The following is an 18,724-nucleotide window of genomic DNA, read 5'->3' on the forward strand; positions in this document are numbered from 1 at the left end:
AGGTACTCAGTGGTCCCCAAATCTACCCAGAAATTTCATCAAACAGAAAGAATTGACTCTTACCACAAGAGAGAAGCCTGGAAGTCCATTCGACACCCAGAAAACTTTCACAAACTCTCATATCCCCCGTGTATTTTACTGAGGGCACATTCATCTTTCCAAAAATCATTTATTCTCCCTTAAAAGGCCTATACTCCTCCCATTTCCTTACTAAGATAGTATTTAAGCCTGAATCCCATGAGTTACTCACTTTTTCCTGGGCATCTCTCATGTATATGTGACTTGTATGTGTTAATAAATTTATTTTTCCCTTGTTGGTCTGGCTTTTACCATAGGGACCTCAGCTAAGAACTCAGAAAGGTGGGGGGTGGGGGGAATTATTTTTTCTCCCCTACAGCAGGATACCAGAAAAGTTATAAATATTAAGCAATAATATCACTTATATTGACTGAGGTGTAGGCTCTATATGACACAGCCTCTACAAATTTCATTTCTGGTACTGTGTGGAAATGGAATGGGAGAGAAGTCCTTTGATATGAAATCCACATATGTCTTCATGAAAGAACTTTCCCCTATTTACAAGTAGATTTCCACAAACCTGCCTCAAATGGCAACTACTTAAATTAAAATATAATTATGCTTGGTTTCTTGAAGTCCGATAAAGGGTTAGCACGTACTATGTTTTCTCTTCTCTGAAATAATTCAATAGTACACCAGGATAACTTTTTAATTTATTTCATTATAATAGTAAAATCCTCATAGTAAAAATCTCAAACTGTTCAGAGGGTAAAAAGCCAAAAAAAAAAAAAAAGTCCCTTTTACCCAAAACAACCCTGCAGTTTTATCCCACAGAGGTAAGCACTGTTTACAGTTTCCTGTGCATCTTTGCAAAATTCTTATAATTTGCATTAATTTTTAAGTCTTCTCCAAAAGGTAGAATTATCTCAATTTGGACAAAAATAAAAAGAAATAAGTAATGAATATGATGAAATCAATGCATCAATTGAGAACTTTCTCAGGTAGAAGCTTTTGACTTTTGTGCATGGATACAGGCTATGTGTGCAATCATATAGTAATGATGTAACTATCACAAATGGTCTAAACTTACTCAAAAGGAAAACTTACAAGTTACCAGAATATTACTATTTGTCACATAGAAAATCTCCTAAATTGGAAAAATTTTTAAAAATCATTTTAAATATCAAGTTTTGAATGTTTTACATAAAAATTTTCATTCTACACTCTACTAAGGTGGGAAAAGCAATTAACAATTGTTTGGGGATTGGAAAAACACCTTGGCTGTTTTTAATGCAATTTGTGGAAATCTTGTGTGTTTTGTGGTTACATGTTTGCCCACTCCAGCCATCTGCAGCACCATTTTAAAAACCTGGTAACAAATGTCATTATTAATTCCAAAACACAGTCTCCAAATAGGCCAAAGATTTCTGGAGAGCAAAACAAGTGGCACAGACATTAGGAAATTTCTTCAGTGACACGAATGAAAAATTCAAAAGAAAATATTTTTTATCCTAATGAGGGAAGAGAAGGGAACGTACAGTAAGAAAGAATTATGAGAACAAAATGGGCAGGATTCCAATTCACTTAGTTATATCCAATTTATCTTCGTTTGCAATGCATGTTAATTTCAAACAGTTCCTCATACTGAAACTAAGGATTTCTCAGTTACTAATAAGTAAGCCCCACAAATGCACAACTAATAAAATAGTTGTTAATAGGTATTTATTAACTTTCTATAGATGGAAATGGAATCACCTGAGAATAAAGACAAAATGATAAATGATCAACAATGGGAAAATAGTTTAATAAACCTGGTCACCTGCTAAAATTTTTATTCCACCAATTTTACCAGGATAAGAAATCTTAGGAAAGAATGTGTAGCTCTGGGAAGAGGTCTTTCCTTATCTTGACCTCTAGGTTTTCTTCAGGAAACACATTTATGACTTTTCTTCTGTTGACCTTACAGGAAACATATAAACATATATATGTCCATCTCTCCTATTCTTTCATTCCAGAAAATCACTGGGAACCACCGGGGGCTGTTTGGTTGGGTGCATACCTACCTGAGCCTTGAGAATACATCTGGTCCTTAGCAAACCTCATCTGGACAGAAAAACAAAACAAAACAAAACATGTCTTAAAAACAAAACTCGGATGTGGAAAAATAAGGTTATCCAAATCTTGTTTGCCTTTGACTTCAAAGGACTCCTATATGGGATAAACTTTGAGGAATATGAAAAGAGAAGATTTGGCTCAAAGAACAGAAGGATCAAATCAAAGTACAAAGTTGTGAGAAAGAGCCCGAAAAACATTTTACTGTGGTTGGAGCCATTGGCCGTGCACTTTGAACAAAACCAAGTTCACACAGAGTAGTGAACTTAGTGAAGAAGTGAGTGATGCTAATGATGGCATTTTAATTGTTATAAGTGAATAATATAACTTACTTAAGCTTGAAGAATTTTTTTTTCTTTTTATCCAAAGCCAAAGTAAACTGACATATATTATTGAATACTGCAAGTTTTTATTTACCATTAATTCTGAATGTGGAGATTAATTAATTATTCAAGTACACTTGGAGTAAAAAAAAAAATCACTATAGTACTTACTTGAATTTCTAAAAATCAACATTTTACATATAAATAAGGGTAGTCTACCCTAACTGCATTGTATATCTACTCAAAGATGTCATGTACTTACTACTCTAGTAATGCTATTATCATTCAAATATGTTTTCTAAACTCTCTTACAATAAAATGTTAAGCCCTTGAGGAAAATTACCTCTAAACTTCCATAGGATGTTTAATGTTTTCTTCTGGCCACAAAATAATATATCCCTCGTGTGAAATTTTTTGAAGAAATTTAAAAAAGAAATATAAAAATAAAATTATTCATGATTTCTTTGCCACATTAACCTTTTAATGTATATTCTTCCAGAACGCTCCTATGAACTTGTTAGACGGAGATATTTGACATAATAGTATCATTCTATATATGCTTAATTTTCCTTAATACATAGTACATGTTATATATGATATATAACATATATGTAATGTATATATCCTATACAATACATACATATATACAGTCAGTAATATGGTTATATATATTACTAAAACTTATTTATTTATTTATTTTTTAAACTTTCTAAGTCAGTAAACATGCCTCATTAAATTCTTTATTAGTGAGTAATGTTTTATTAAATGGATCTAACACAAACTTTTTAACACTTTTTTCCAAACTACTTTCTGAAAGTGTTCCAAGATGTTCTAAATTACAAGAAGGGAGAAGAGAGTCATGTGGATCAAACAAAGTGGAAACAGTTGTAAAAGTTTTAATTGCAGGACTTCTCAGAGTGTTCAGTATGCTAATTCGAATCATGAACTTTCAAATGTGGAACATCTTATTATGCATTTACAAAACAAAATAAGCCACTGGAGTTTTTATTTGATAAAATCTTATTAATATTCTGATTTAATCATCCCCTATCTTTGGTCTTTTAGGCTGTTTTAAGTTTATTAACCATTCTTAATAATGCTTTGGTAAACATTTTCAGAATTCATCTTTGAGCATTTTTCTGATTATTTCCTTCAAATAAGCGTTTAGATATAGGATTGCCTGGCTTATTCCCAGATTTAACGATTTGATACATATCACCAAATTGCACACAAAAATATATCAAATTACATACAGCGCTTTCTGAGGCTATTTTCCCAAAATTTAACCAATACCTGTTATTATCATTCTTTACATTAACTTTTATTTTTTCCTGCCCTGATTGATTATCCACCTTAGTCAAAAGTCTTACTTCTAAATGGCATTTGGTAATCTCTTACACAATAAACCACATCAACCTGAGGATATAGATAGAGTAGAAGAAAAACTTAATCTGTGGAGCTTCACAAACTGCCATCCCTCTTGGCCTGTCTCATCTCTCATCACCACCACTGGTGGCCTGTTTTGTAAATTTAGTTTTTATGTCACAGCAGGAAAGCCACACATGAAGCCACACCTGCCTAACTTAATCTAGGTGAACAGAATCATGCACCGCATTGCAAAAATTAAAATTAAAATGCATGTATTAAAGGTTTTAAATCTCCCAACCACTACTTGATCATTGTACCTGCTCTACAAAAATAGTGTTAGAACTAATAGATAGTCCAATAGGAAACCTCAAGGAAGAAGATAACTCTCCAGCCAAGAATTTCCAATCATTCAGGGAAAGCCAATACTATGAAAGAAAGAGAAGCAATAAACTAAGAGTGGGGAAATTTGGTCTGATAAAACATCAGTAATAGAATACTGAAAAATAAGAGTTTTTAATTTTGAAATAGTTACTAAATCTTAAAAAGAAAAACAGTGGAAAGGATAAACAAAAATAAAATCTGATATTGTCACTAGTTTTATTAAACTGACAAGAGAAAAATTAATCCTTACCTGATACAATTTTCCAAATTATAGAAAAACAGAAAAAGTCACCCAAAACTTCATTTATGAGGCTTTCCTACACTGGACCCAAAATCACATAAGGACTGCATAAGAGAAGAATGTTTTGAACAACAGATTCAAAAATCCTGAATAAAATATTAGCAAACTGAATACAGTAACATACAAATTGCTATATCATCACTGTTTAGAGTCTATTCTAAAAAAAAAAAAAGAAAAAATGTTTTATTTAGTATGAGAAAATGTGTTACTGTAATATCTACATTAAAATTTAGAGAATAAATTGTTTTTATCATAGAAGTTGGGGCAGAATAAAAGAATTCAATATACTTCGATGTCCCTTCATACAAAACAAGAAAATATCTTAGCAAACCAGGAATAAAGAGAAATATACTTTTATATATACATATATACATATATATATACACATACATATATATACACATACTTTTATATATATATATATATATATATATATATATATATATATATATAATTTATTGTCAGATTGGTTTCCCTACAACACCCAGTGCTCATCCCAACAGGTGCCCTCCTCAATGCCCATCACCCACTTTCCCCTCTCCCCCACCCCCCATCAACCCTCAGTTTGTTCTCGGTATTTAAGAGTCTCTTATGGTTTGCCTCCTTCCCTCTCTGTAACTTTTTTTTCCCCTTCCCCTCCCCACTGGTCTTCTGTTAAGTTTCTCAGGATCCACATATGAGTGAAAACATATGGGATCTGCCTTTCCCTGCTTGACTTATTTCACTTAGCATAATACTCTCCAGTTCCATCCATGTTGCTACAAATGGCCATATTTCATTCTTTCTCATTGCCAAGTAGTATGCCATTGTGTATATAAACCACAATTTCATTATTCATTCATTAGTTGATGGACATTTAGGCTCTTTCCATAATTTGGCTATTGTTGAAAGTGCTGCTATAAACATTGGGGTACAAGTGCCCCTATGTATCAGCACTCCTGTATCCCTTGGGATAGAATAGAATAGGGACTCTAGAATTGGACCCACAAACGTATGGCCAACTAATCTTTGACAAAGCAGGAAAGAATATGCAATGGAAAAAGACCGTCTCTTTAACAAAGGGTGCTGGGAGAACTGAACAGCAACATGCAGAAGAATGAAACTAGACCACTTTCTCACACCATTCACAAAAATAAACTCAAAGTGGATGAAGGACCTGAATGGAGACAAGAAACCATCAAAACCCTAGAGGAGAAAGCAGGAAAAAACCTCTCTGACCTCAGCTGCAGCAACTTCTTACTCGACACATCTCCAAAGGCAAGGGAATTAAAAGCAAAAATGAACTATTGGGACTTCATCAAGATAAAAAGCTTCTGCACTGCAAAGGACACAATCAACAAAATGAAAAGAGGAATATCATACCGTATTAAAAACACTATAGTGTTTAGCAAATACTATAGACAACAGTGGGATAGCAAAAAATTTTGCTTAATCTCAAGAGCAACACAAATTTGTCACCACTCACAAATTTTTAAAACACTAAGAATAGCTAACAGTGAAGGGGACCCAACACCCTCATATACATTCTCTGTAACATAGCCACCTGGAGGGGCATCTGCAGGGTCTGTTAAAATAAGAACTTGTGCTCACTGTATGATGAACAACTCTTTGTATGTGTACGTGTACACGTACCAACAAAGTCACATAAGAACAAAAAGGCCCGGAAATAGGTGAAGGGCATTAAGAGTACGCTTATCTTGTTGAGCACTGAGTAACACATAGAACTGCTGAATCACCATATTGTACACCTGAAACTAATATAACGCTCTATGTTAACTGAAATTAAAATTTAAAAAATACAATTATAAAAAAAAAGAACAAAAAGGCCCATATGGGATGTAAACTACAGCACTGTGTACAATTGCTAAGAATTAGAAAGAATCTATACTGCAAAACTAGAGTAATCAAAACAGCATAAGGCACATAAATCAATAGAATAGAATAGAGAGCCCAGAAATAAACCTATGCATATGCAGTCAATTAATTTACAGTAAAGAATGCAAGAACATACAATGGGAAAAAGCCTCTTCAGTAAATGCTGTTAGGGAAACACGACAGCCACATGCAAAACAATGAAACTGGACCACTATCCTACACCATATATGGAAATACATTTAATATGGATAAAGACTTGAATGTAAGATGTGAAACCATAAAACTTCCAGAAGAAAACAGTAGCAGTCAGCTCATTGATATTGTATTATTTACAATAGCTGACATACGATAGTAAACTAAGTGTCCATTGATAAATGAATGGATGAAGAAGCGGTGATGCACACACACACACACACACACACAATGGAATATTACTCAGCCATAAAATGAAGCCATCTGCTACAACATGGATGAACCTAGAAGGTATTATGCTAGGTGAAATAACTCAGAGAAAGACAAATACTATCTATGTGGAATCTAAAAAAAAAAAAATAGAAACAGACTCATAAATACAAGAAATTGTTGGTGAGCAGGAGGGGAAAGGTTGAGGGGACAGGTGAAATAGGTGAAGGGGATTAAGAGGTACAAACTTCCAGTTATAAAATAAATAAGTCACAGGGAATAGAGTCAATAATATTGTAAAACTTCATATGATAACAGATGGTAACTAGACTTCTGAGGAATCATTTCATTATGTCTAAAAATATAAAATCACTATGATATACACCTGAAACTGTTAGGATATTTTATGCCAATTATATTTCAATTTTAAAACAAACAAACAAACAAAAAACAGTCAGAAATCACCTAAATGTCCATAAGTAGAGGATTGTTAAATAAACCATGCTGTATCTCCTATATCACTAACATAGAGAAATATCTAAGATGTGGTTGGGGGACAAAAGGAAAAGAAACAGCAAAAAAAAAAAATGTACACTAAGCTGTAATGTAAATTCTAAAAGAAGAATTTGTATATGCATACAAAAAATTCTGAAAGAACCCTCACCAAACTGATAATAGTTGCCATGTCTGAGAAGTGAATATGGATGTGTTAACAATAGACTTTAGCTTCATCTGCAATGAATGAATGAACCTATATTGATATAGTACATACGTAATTATACATAAATACATTTTTAATTATTAGAGGCCAATAAATGATACTTTCCCAAATTAATAACACACTAAATTTGCTTACTTAATTTTTGTAAATATTTATTTATTTATTTACTTTGAGAGAGAGACAGAAAGACAGCACAAGCAGGGGAGAGGCAGAGAAAGAAGGGGAGAGAGAAAATCCCAAGCAGGCTCCATACTGTCAGCGCAGAGCCCAGTGCAGGGCTCGGTCCCACGGACCTTGAAATCATGACCTGAGCTGAAATTAAAAGTCAGACATTTAATTGACTGATTCATGCAGGTGCCTGAGTAATCCCAAATTTCTAACAAAGATACTAGACTTGTGAGGAGACCAGAATCAACCTTATGACAGAAAGTTAATTATTGAGAGAGGTACTAGATAGTAGATGAGACCAGAATTAGCCTTAAAACAAACCAGAACAAACCACACGACAACTACAAAAAAGACTCAGGAAATCTATTGTGTCCCAGGTTTTTCCTTTAACAGTATTTTTTGATCCTATATAATGGAAACTATGAATTCTAGAGTCTTTTGTACTAACCAATCCTACTCTCCTGTGTAGCTACCATAGATTCCCCAAATCTTCCTGTGGAAAAATCACAACTCTCATTTGTTATAGAACTTTTAGAGACCTCTCAATAACCACACATCTTGTCCTTGGCCCCGGCCCCAAGGAAGGAGTAGGGTTCTCAAATATAGTGTGAATGCATGGCTAGCACTGGGGGGTCTATGGATGAACACGGAAGAGCCAGAACTCTACCACTGCTTGAGCTGCAAACCAGGAGGCCTGGGTTTTGATCCCTGCTTTGCTCTGTTACTTGGTCAAGCCTTAAACTTTATTTTTCTCACGTGGAACATAAGGAACCTAGATCTATCAGCTTCTTTCCAATTCTATAATTTGATGACTATATTTTAACTGCTCAGCATGCATCCCAAAACACCATTATCTTTTGAAAGGTCTTGGGCCAACATCAGTAATGATAATGTCCGGGTCTGCCCTCCAAAACTGTATCCTTTGAGACATTAATCACCAACATAATAACAAAATGTAGGTGTGTTGTCAAAGAAAACTCTATTACTGCAAAGTCACCTGGAATTAGGAAGTAACATGGACATAAGGGATAGATAGCACAGTCATTATTTGTCATAAATACTCAACCAGAAGCAGCATGGGTATTATATTTACACAAACAATTCAATTTCTTATAAAATTTATGTGTATGAAAGCAAAAGTTTCACAGCAATTTTGTTAAAAAGGCCTTTACTGGATTTCTCAGAAAGGATTTTTGAACAAGAGTGTGTTACTTAATTCTAAGTATAGCCAGCCTTATTCGTTGGCAAAGACGGGTTCGGCTTCATGGAGGACAAGAACTTACCCGTCCTAAAGTAATTCTTCTAAGGACTTGTTATGGCACCATCTCCACTATTTTCTGATCCAATTTGCCTTCCCAGATTCAGTTCATGATAGAGAAGATCAGAATGTGAACAACAGGAAACCAAACACCTAGAGCAGAGTTGAAATAAATCTTAAGCTGTCATAGAACCACGGGGAGTGCTGTATGGGAAGTGAAGGGTCCCTCCAGGAACAACAGGCAGCCAACCTAGGGGACATGGGCATTACTAGGGGAGGTTGGGTAGGGTAGAATGGAGTGTTCAAGAGTAAATGCTTGGCAAGCTGATTTGGATGAAGGAGGGGAGATGTAAGGCGCCTTGGCTTAGGGTGAAACTTTGGCCAGAGGCTATAATTAATTTTAGTCATTTCAAAAGCCATTTTGCTAAATTATTTTTGTTTTTTTGCTTCACTACTTCTCATAAGTGGTGCTGATTCATCAAATTTAATTCCACTCCAGGACTTCTCTGATTTCTTTTCTCCCGAGTGAACAAGTTAACATTGTGCGCAAAGGCTTACTACCTAAAAATAAACCCCCACTGAAAGAAAGTGGCACAAGCTGGCTGAAGTCCATGCTAACTGGCATAATTGCATGTTATCCCCCAGTATCTTAAGGATAATCACCAGTTCCACCTCACCCTGCCTCTCTGACAGCCAGAGGGAAATAAATTAGAGCAAAATCACTCTCAGTGGTTACAATGGATATAAAAGCAGGATGGAAACTTCATGACAAAACTACAAAAAAAGAAAAAAAACATAGATAATTAGATAGATGAGAGAGAGAGAGAAGAGAGAGATGTATATGTTTATCTAAGCTTATTGAAATACTAGACTAAAACTTCTTGGGTTAATCACTGTCAATAACAGAGAGAATGGAAGAATATCTATTTAAGACTGAATGTTAGGCAAGTGAAGGCTAAATTGATTCATGATGGATTGCTGCCTCTGGTCCAGTATCTTTGTGTTCCTTGGATTGTCATTTGGAACCCATGCAGACATTGGACTTGAATGATTTATATAACACTCAATGAATTCTATTGACTCTGGGGGTAAAATATTTGATGTATTCAAACATTGTCATTTGTGTGGAATTGTTTCACCAAATATTATCTGTTGAAGTCATTTTAAATGGCCTGGACATTGATGATTTGTACTGATCACCTTTACCTTCTATATATGAAAACTCATTTAATATGCTTTTCAAAAATAATAATAATAATGTGCTTTTTTAATAGTTAATTTTGCATCATCCAAATGTTATTAGCTTCTTTCCTGAAAATTTAGCACCTTCAATCCCCAGTATTGATGCTGTTCTGAATAGAAAGGAAAAAATATTAAAACTGACTTGATAGACATATATTTCCTTTAAAAAGATTCATTGTCCTTTTTATGAGCACAAAGTTGGACCTTTTTAAATCTTCATGTAAGGAAGCTTAATTCCTTTGATTTGAATTTAAGAGTCTGCATAAATAAATAAATAAATAAATAAATATTCAAAAATTTAACAAGTGACTGGGTGGTTCAGTCAGTTGAACCTCCAACTCTTGATTTTGGCTCAGGTCATGATCCCAGGGTCATGGGATGGAGCCCCATGTTGTGTCCATACTGAGCATGGAGCCTGCTTAAGATTCTCTTTCTCTCTTTCTCTCCCTCCCTCCCTCTGCCCCTCTCTGCCACTCATGTTCTCTCTCTTTCTAAAATAAAAATATAATTAAATAAAATTAAAAAAAATTAAGAGTCTGCATCATAAACGTGGAAGAAAAACAAGAACTACTAAATAAACATACCTTTCCAAAGCAGGTCACTTTTTTTTCACTTTTATCCTTGATTGCTATAAAGTTTCTTATTGCCATTTGAGCAGAAAAAACTTTCTGAATTCTGGGCTCAATATAGGAATAGCCAAATGAGTTTTTCCAAGCATTAAAACAAAGAAGTGACTTAGAAAGTAGAGGTTTCTATTGCTGCTGTGCTCCAAGTCCTTCTGTGGCATTAGATTTTCTATAACGTGACAAAATAAGCAAGCCGCAACCTGTCCTAAGAACTTTTTTTTTTTCAATTATGAATTTGATACAGAATATACAATGGTGTGTACACCTTAAGTCATCGTATGACTATTGAGTTCTATTGAGAGAATTAAAGACCTCAGGTGATCTCAAAAAAAGGCAATCACGGAGCACCTGGATGATTCTCTTAGTTAAGCATCCAGCAATTGGTTTCCACTCATGTCATTATCTTATGTCTCATGGGTTCAAGCCCTTTGTCAGGCTCCATGCTGACAGTGCGAAGCCTGCTTGGTATTCTCTCTCTGTCTCCCTCCCCTGCTCTCTGCATGTTCATGCGCTTTCTCTCTCTGTCTCTCTGTCTCCCTCTCTGTCTCTCTCTCTCTCTCAAAAAAAAAAAAAAAAAAAAGATGATCACTTCCACGTTGAGCACCATTTACATATGTTAAAATCACAACAGACACCCACATGCCAAAGAAAGAAATTAAACGCCTACCTCACACCACCCTACACACATTCAGAAATTAACTAAAACTGAATCATAGGTTTCACTCTAAAAACTAAAACTATAAATGGCATCAAAACACATGTGACAAAAGGCAAAATAGATAAGTTTGACTTCATCAAACTTAAAAACTTTTTTGCTGCATAAGATATTATGAAGAAAGAAAACACACACTAGGAGAAATATTTGTAAATCAATCTGATAAACATCTAGAATCCACAAAATATAAAGAACTCTGACAACTTAATGATAAAAAAAAGGGCAACATCCCAATTAAACATAGGGATTAATTTTAATAGACATTTCTCCCCCAAAATATATACAAATGGCTAAGAACATGAAAAAAAGATTCAAAATCATTTGTCACTGGGGAAATGTAAATCAAAACCACAATGAGATACTATTTTACAACCACTAGGAAATGGTTATAATAAAAAAGACAGACAATAACATTTTCCTGAGGCTATAGAGAAATTGGAATTCTCATACATAGCTGGTGAGAACTTAGAATGGTATGCCTACTTTGGAAAATAGTACAATTGTTCCTCCAAATGTTAAACATAGAGTAACCCAACAATTCAACTCCTACATAATAAACTAAAGAAAATTGAAAACATGTTCACACAAAGACTTGTACATGAATGTTCATCATAGCATTATTCATAATAGCCAAAAATTGAAACAATCCAAATGTACAAAAACTGGTAAATGAATAAACAAAATATGATATATTCTTATCCATTCAATCAAATATGTGTCAACAGAAAGCAATGAAGCATTAATGTATGTTAAACATGGATTGACTTTGAAAAGATTATGCAAACAAAAGAAGCCAGTCACAAATGGCCATATATTGTATGATTCTATGTGTGTGAAATGCCCAGAATTGGCAGACGTAGGCATACCTCTAAAGAAAGTAGATTAGTGGTTGTCTAGGGCTGGGCAGCAGAAGGGGAGAGGGGAAATGAGGGGGCGCTGTTGGGAAATGACTGCCAAAGTGTGTAAGTCTTTTTAGTAAGATGATAAAAATGTTCTAAAATTTGATTTGGTGAATGGTTGCACAACTATGTAAATATACTAAAAACCATTGGGTTGTATGCATTTAAATTGTAAAGTACATGCATATAAATTATATCTCAATAAAGCTGTTTTTTTTTAAAAACCATGCATTAAAAAAAAAAAAAAAACTATGCCGAAAAAGTTACACCATCATGCTTTGCTCCTTAAGCTTCTATTCTGATACTGCATTCTTAATCACACAATGTTGCATGCATGGGATTCCATTCCATTATATATCTGGTGTTCCTAAAACTTTTTACTCCATTATATATGAAACATTCTACTATTCAGCTACTAAGCAAAACTTAACTCTCTTGTTATGGAAAAAAAATTAAAGCCACATATTCCCCCAATTATTGGCCAAGAATAATGATGGAGGGGGAGTAAAAGAAGATCAATGATGCTATATGACAGGGATCTTATGGCTTAGGGTAGTGTGGAGGTCTTTTGAATCTCTGCGGTTGCATCTGGCAGAGACTTGGGCTGAGAATGTGAACAGTCTTGGAATGTTCCAAGGCAGTAATTCATACTCTCATTGCGCTGGTTGGCATACTGACATGGCTGAGCCCACAACTGGATCCAGATTTGTCTGGGTATGGTTGATAGCTCATTGCTCTGGCCTAACAGGGAAATGAGGAGCTCTGTGGAAGAAATTCAAATGGAATAGGGCGGTAGGCACACCAGGTTAGCCCAATAACTATGGTAGGTCAGCAAGGTGTAGCAAAGTACTCTGTGGCCTCTCTTTCATTTGCCTTCCAGTCCCACATCCCAGGGATTTGTGTCCAACATCTAAGACACAGAGTAGACTATGAGTAAGAACTGAAGAAAATGGATATTGAAGGAAATAATAAACATCTGGGCTTATTTCTTTACTTCCTCACTCTTGCACTTCTACCCCCAAATGAAGTATAAAACAGTGTGTACAGCACACCATCATTAGTGTCAAAGCAAATGTATTTGTTTTGTATTCACCGGTATATACACAGAATGATTCTGAAAGGACTAACAAGAACTAAAAACACGTTAACTCATGAGGAGACTTTGGAGTCCAGAGATAGGTATGGGAGGGAGGATTTCAGTATTTTCTTTTGTATCTCTTCTCTTCTTTACAATTTTTTGAACCCTATGGATATGTTATCTGTTCAAAAATAAAATTGGGGCGCCTGGGTGGCGCAGTCGGTTAAGCGTCCGGCTTCAGCCAGGTCACGATCTCACGGTCCGTGAGTTCGAGCCCCGCGTCAGGCTCTGGGCTGATGGCTCAGAGCCTGGAGCCTGTTTCCGATTCTGTGTCTCCCTCTCTCTGTCCCTCCCCCGTTCATGCTCTGTCTCTCTCTGTCCCAAAAATAAATAAACGTTGAAAAAAAAAAAATTTAAAAAAAAAAATTAAAAAAAAAAAAAAATAAAAAAAATAAAATTTAAAAGTGCCATATACATAGGTATAGGGAATATATATACACATATATACATAAATATATATAAACACATGTTTATATACATAATTTATATATATAATTTATATACATAAATATATGTATAATTTATATACATAAATTATATGTGTGCATATAATTATATATAATTATATATAATTTATATACGTGTGTGTATGTTTACGTATGTGTGTGTATACCTTCATTGGGACAACTCTATATTCCTGAAAAACACAAAACAATCAACTGAAAAATTATTAAAAGCCACAAGAGAATTTACTAATACGGCCACTTAAAAACTTAGTTCACAAAAACTGTTAACTTTCCTATATTAAACAAATATACAAATTTAATGCAAAAGATGTAGGTAAAGAAAACTTGAATATTCTAATAAGGAGTGGGTAAATAGAAATATATCTTCCTCTTTGATATAAAGACACAATTAATTAATTAATCCCTGAATTAATTCATAAATTCAGTGTGATTACCAACAAAAGTATGAATAACATTGTCTATTTTGGAATTTGATAAGAATTCTATAGGGAAAAGGGAAAAAAAAGGTATGGAAGCATAAGAATGCTAGGATAGCTATGAGTAGACACGAAAGAGTGGTCTTGGAGAACTAGCCCTTTATTTAGTTAAAGCATATAAAATATGACAGTGCTTCAGGAACAAACACATCATGAGGGCAGAATCTCAAAATAGAGTCAAATGTATGTGATAACTGAGTATATGAGAAAGGTGGCTTTACAAATTAGCTGGAAAAGGCCAGTTAAATCAAGAGTGATAATGAGAAAATTAGCTAGTCATTTGTGGGGGGAAATTGAGATCCTTTATATAAAAATACATTTCAAATATATGAAATATTTCAAAAAAGGAAACCAGAACTATGCTGTGAAAACAATGAACGCTTAGGGAAACAACAACAAAACTTAGAATGGAAAAAGCCTTTCTAACAAGGCATAAAATCCAGAACCCTAGGGGCGCCTGGGTGGCTAAGTCGGTTGGTTAAGCATCCGACCTTGGTTCAGGTTATGACCTCGTGGTTCATGAGTTCGAACCCCGCATCTGGCTTTGTGCTCAAAGCTCAGAGCCTGGAGCCTGCTTCAGATGCTGTCTCCCTCTCTCTCTCCCCCTCCCCCACTTATGCTCTGTCTCTGTCTCTCTCTGTCTGCAAAAATAAACAAAAACATTAAAAAAATAAAATAAAATCCAGAACCCTATAAAAGAAATGATTAATAGACTTGATGTCATAAACATTGCAAGCCCCACATGGCAAGAAATTTAATTAGCAAAGTCAAAAGATGAATAAAACACTGGGAGAGTTTATTTACAACACATGTAAATATGTTTTAATTGCCTTAATATACAATTGTCAAACCACCAGACAGATAGGCAAACAGCAACATTGACTCAAACAGAGTCAAAAGATAGATCATATACATCGGACTGTGAAATAGAAATGAAGTACATTTTTTTTACCTTTTAATACGAAATAATGAAAAATATTGATAACACATAGCGTTGGCAAAGTGTAGAACAATAGGAACCATAATCATTTCTGGCTTCGGTGAAAATGGTCCAGTCTCCTTAGGGGTAATCTGGCAATATCTACATTATTCATCAAAACTCTAAAGGCAGGGGCACCTGGGTGGCTCAGTCGATTAGGCATCCCACTCTGGCTCAGGTCATGATCTCATGGTTCAGGGTTCGAGCCCCGTGTCGGGGTCTGTGCTGACAGCTCAGAGCCTGGAGCCTGCTTCAGATTCTGTGCCTCCCCCTCTTCTCTTTCTGCCCCTCCCCACTCACACACTCTCTCTCAAAAATAAATAAATATTTTTTAATTTTTTTTTAATTCTAAAGGCAAACATTTCATTGAGCAACTCTACAGAGAAACACATACATGTAGGCAAAACTGTATATAGGCAAAAAAATGGAGGTACAGAGTATTCATTTAAGAAACTGAGCCAAATATTAGGTAAAATATGGATATCCATTGATAAAAAATAAATTAAGAAAACAATTGTATATCATACCACTGTTAAATATGGTGAAATGGAGCCAAGAATGATATGGGAAAAAATCTCCAAAATTAAATGTTAAGTAAAAATAGCTATACACACACACACACACACACACACACTCATTTTTATATATACATATAGGTTGTGTATAATAGATTTTTTTAGGTAAAGTTAGTTTTATATATTTTTACAAGAATGTCATATATATTTACATGTATGGAAAATTCTGTGGAAATGCATAAGAAATCACTAATATTGGTGTCTGCTTCTTCAGCGGGGTCATTTTGGAAGGTAGTGGCATAGGATTTGTTAGAGACCTGCCTTTCATTTCATCCCACACAAGGTGTATAATTTGAATGTTTTTATCAAGTGTGTGTGTGTTTAATTAAAATAACTATTTCAAGCTAAATAACTATTTGAAAATGTCTCATTTATGTAAAATATTTGACCCAAACCTATCTTAATTGCTTCCTTACTGCCATAATCGTAACTTAGAGAGAGACAGTTACCAAACCTGCCGTCTGCTATAATTTCTGACCATTGAACTGCTTTCATCTAATGTGACTTAAGGGTGTTTATGAGCAGGAAACAGATCTAATCTTTACTGCCAGTTTCTATCACCTCAAAGGTCGCACTAAAAGGTGATGCAACTGCCCATGCCAAGTAGTAAGCTAAACGGAGGACGTAGACCAAACTATCCGACTTTAAAACGTGATTGCCCAAGAAGAGCCCATTCTGCAAAATAACTAATATGGAACTATTCAAGACTTGCACTTGCTGTTGTCATTCATGTTTAGCTGGGAAATAACGACACACAAAAATGTCAAGTCTTTCTGCTGTACTTCTCTGCAACCACTTATGCTGTGAGGGTTAAGCTGCATTTGGTACTATGCAAGTAAAGCCTGGTGAATCTTCAGGTTCAAACGTTAGTGACGGGATAGTCCTGGGCCCAAATCCAAATTCAAACTCCACGTCTGTGTCCAGGGAGAAAAAGATTTTTAGTGATTTTCCCAGAGCCATGTTATGAGAGTGGAACCATTAGAGGTCCGGCTTCTAGACACTGGCACAAAGTATCTGACGTTACCTCATTAGAGTTTTGAGAATTATCAGGTGACTGCTGGAAAGCCTCCTAATATTAGACCCCTGCTGAGTATAACACCAAGAAAGCCCCAGAGGAAGGTATCCTGATTAAAACATCATGTTTATCATAAAAAGAAAAACAAAACAGTCACAATATTTACCTTTCAGAAAGTAAACTGGAACAGCAGGGTTGGGTAGCAGGAGCATTTATTTGCATGGTATATCTTTCCACTTTTTTAAAGTGGTTTGACATACATATTTATATATAAAAATTTTCAGAAATAATAATAATAATGGGCTTTTCAAACATTAGGACAATTAACTGTTGTGGTAAATTATGTCAAAAAGTACCATACTGGGGCTGCCTGGGTGGCTCAGTCAGTCAAGTGACGGACTCTTGATTTCGGTTCGGATCATGATCTCATGGTTCATGGGATGGAGACCCATACCAGTCTTTGCACTGACAGAGTGGAGCCTGCTTGGGATTCTCTCTCTCTTCCTCTCTCTCTGCCCCTGTCTACTCTCTCAAAAATAAATAAACATTTTTTTTTAAATAGTATCATACTGATCTTTATGCTTGTTTCTTTTACATGCCTCTTCATTTCTTGATGATTCCATCCCTGTATTATTTAGTTGTGAGCTCTGGGGCAATTTCCCAGGAGGGTTAAGTCAGAAATGCTTCTAGCCCATCTTGTTTTATACCTACTCACATAGCGCACAATATATGATTTATTGTCCTATCCCTCACTGCCCCCATATACTAAGTTTTCATGATATGTTATAAATTAATGATGTATAAATTAATTTAATAAATAAATCCAAGTAAATTAATGATTGAGTCATGCTATATTGATCCCTGAGGAATCCCACAGTCAGCACTTACCAATAAAAGAACTACTATCCAAAAAACTTACTACCTCTACCATTGTCATTATTAAAAAAGACAAAAAGCTTCATTTTTTACTTGCTACAATTTGTAAGTGAGGTGATATTAGTATTTTTTAAACCCACTCTTGGGGAATAGGGGGAGCATGTAAATGTATTTACATACAATTCTGTGTATATCAGGGCATTCATTGGGCGTATCAAGTGTTCCCATGGGTCACTTTGGTCTCAGTAAAACTCAGATTAAGACCATCTGTTTAAACCAAATCTCTGTGTATCAGAAAATGTTCATCTCCAGTCAAATTATGTAAGTTCCTGTTAAAGATCTTGTTAAAGGATTTTTAAACATTCTGATGGAGTATATCTCAACCACAAATATATCTACATAGAAGAAGACTGATTTTTTTTACAAAGGAATTAATACTGGAAATAATTAGCTCTTCCCCACAAATGCAAAATAAAGTGTTTTTTTGTTTGTTAGTGAGAAGGTAAGCAAATAGCTGTAGGAAATACTTAGTAAAAGAAACAGTAACTGAAACCATCCTGTTTTGACAATATCATGCTGTCTTATAAAATGAATATGTCTGGGGGCGACTGGGTGGCTCATTCAGTTAAACCTCTAACCTTGGCTCAGGTCATCATCTCACAGTTTGCCAGTTCAAGCCCCGCGTCGGGCTCTGTCTGACATCTCAGGGCCTGGAGCCTGCTTCGGATCCGGTGTCTCCTTCTCTCTCTGACCCTCCCCTGCTAGCACTCTCTCTCTTTCTCTCTTTTT

The 18,724-nt window shown here is 35.0% G+C and overlaps 1 long non-coding RNA gene across 1 annotated transcript in view; it reads right to left on the bottom strand.

Annotated features, from left to right (window-relative positions):
* The window catches only part of LOC131509344 (uncharacterized), a 76,556-nt gene that overhangs the window by 8,796 nt on the left and 49,036 nt on the right, over positions 1–18,724 (bottom strand). Inside the window, exon 3 of the long non-coding RNA XR_009260444.1 lies at positions 2,082–2,121. This is a non-coding gene — a long non-coding RNA (uncharacterized LOC131509344). The remainder of the gene's footprint in view (positions 1–2,081; positions 2,122–18,724) is intronic.

The sequence above is a fragment of the Neofelis nebulosa genome, chromosome 4, assembly GCF_028018385.1.
Source record: "Neofelis nebulosa isolate mNeoNeb1 chromosome 4, mNeoNeb1.pri, whole genome shotgun sequence".
In the NCBI taxonomy this organism is placed as follows: Eukaryota; Metazoa; Chordata; class Mammalia; order Carnivora; family Felidae; genus Neofelis; species Neofelis nebulosa.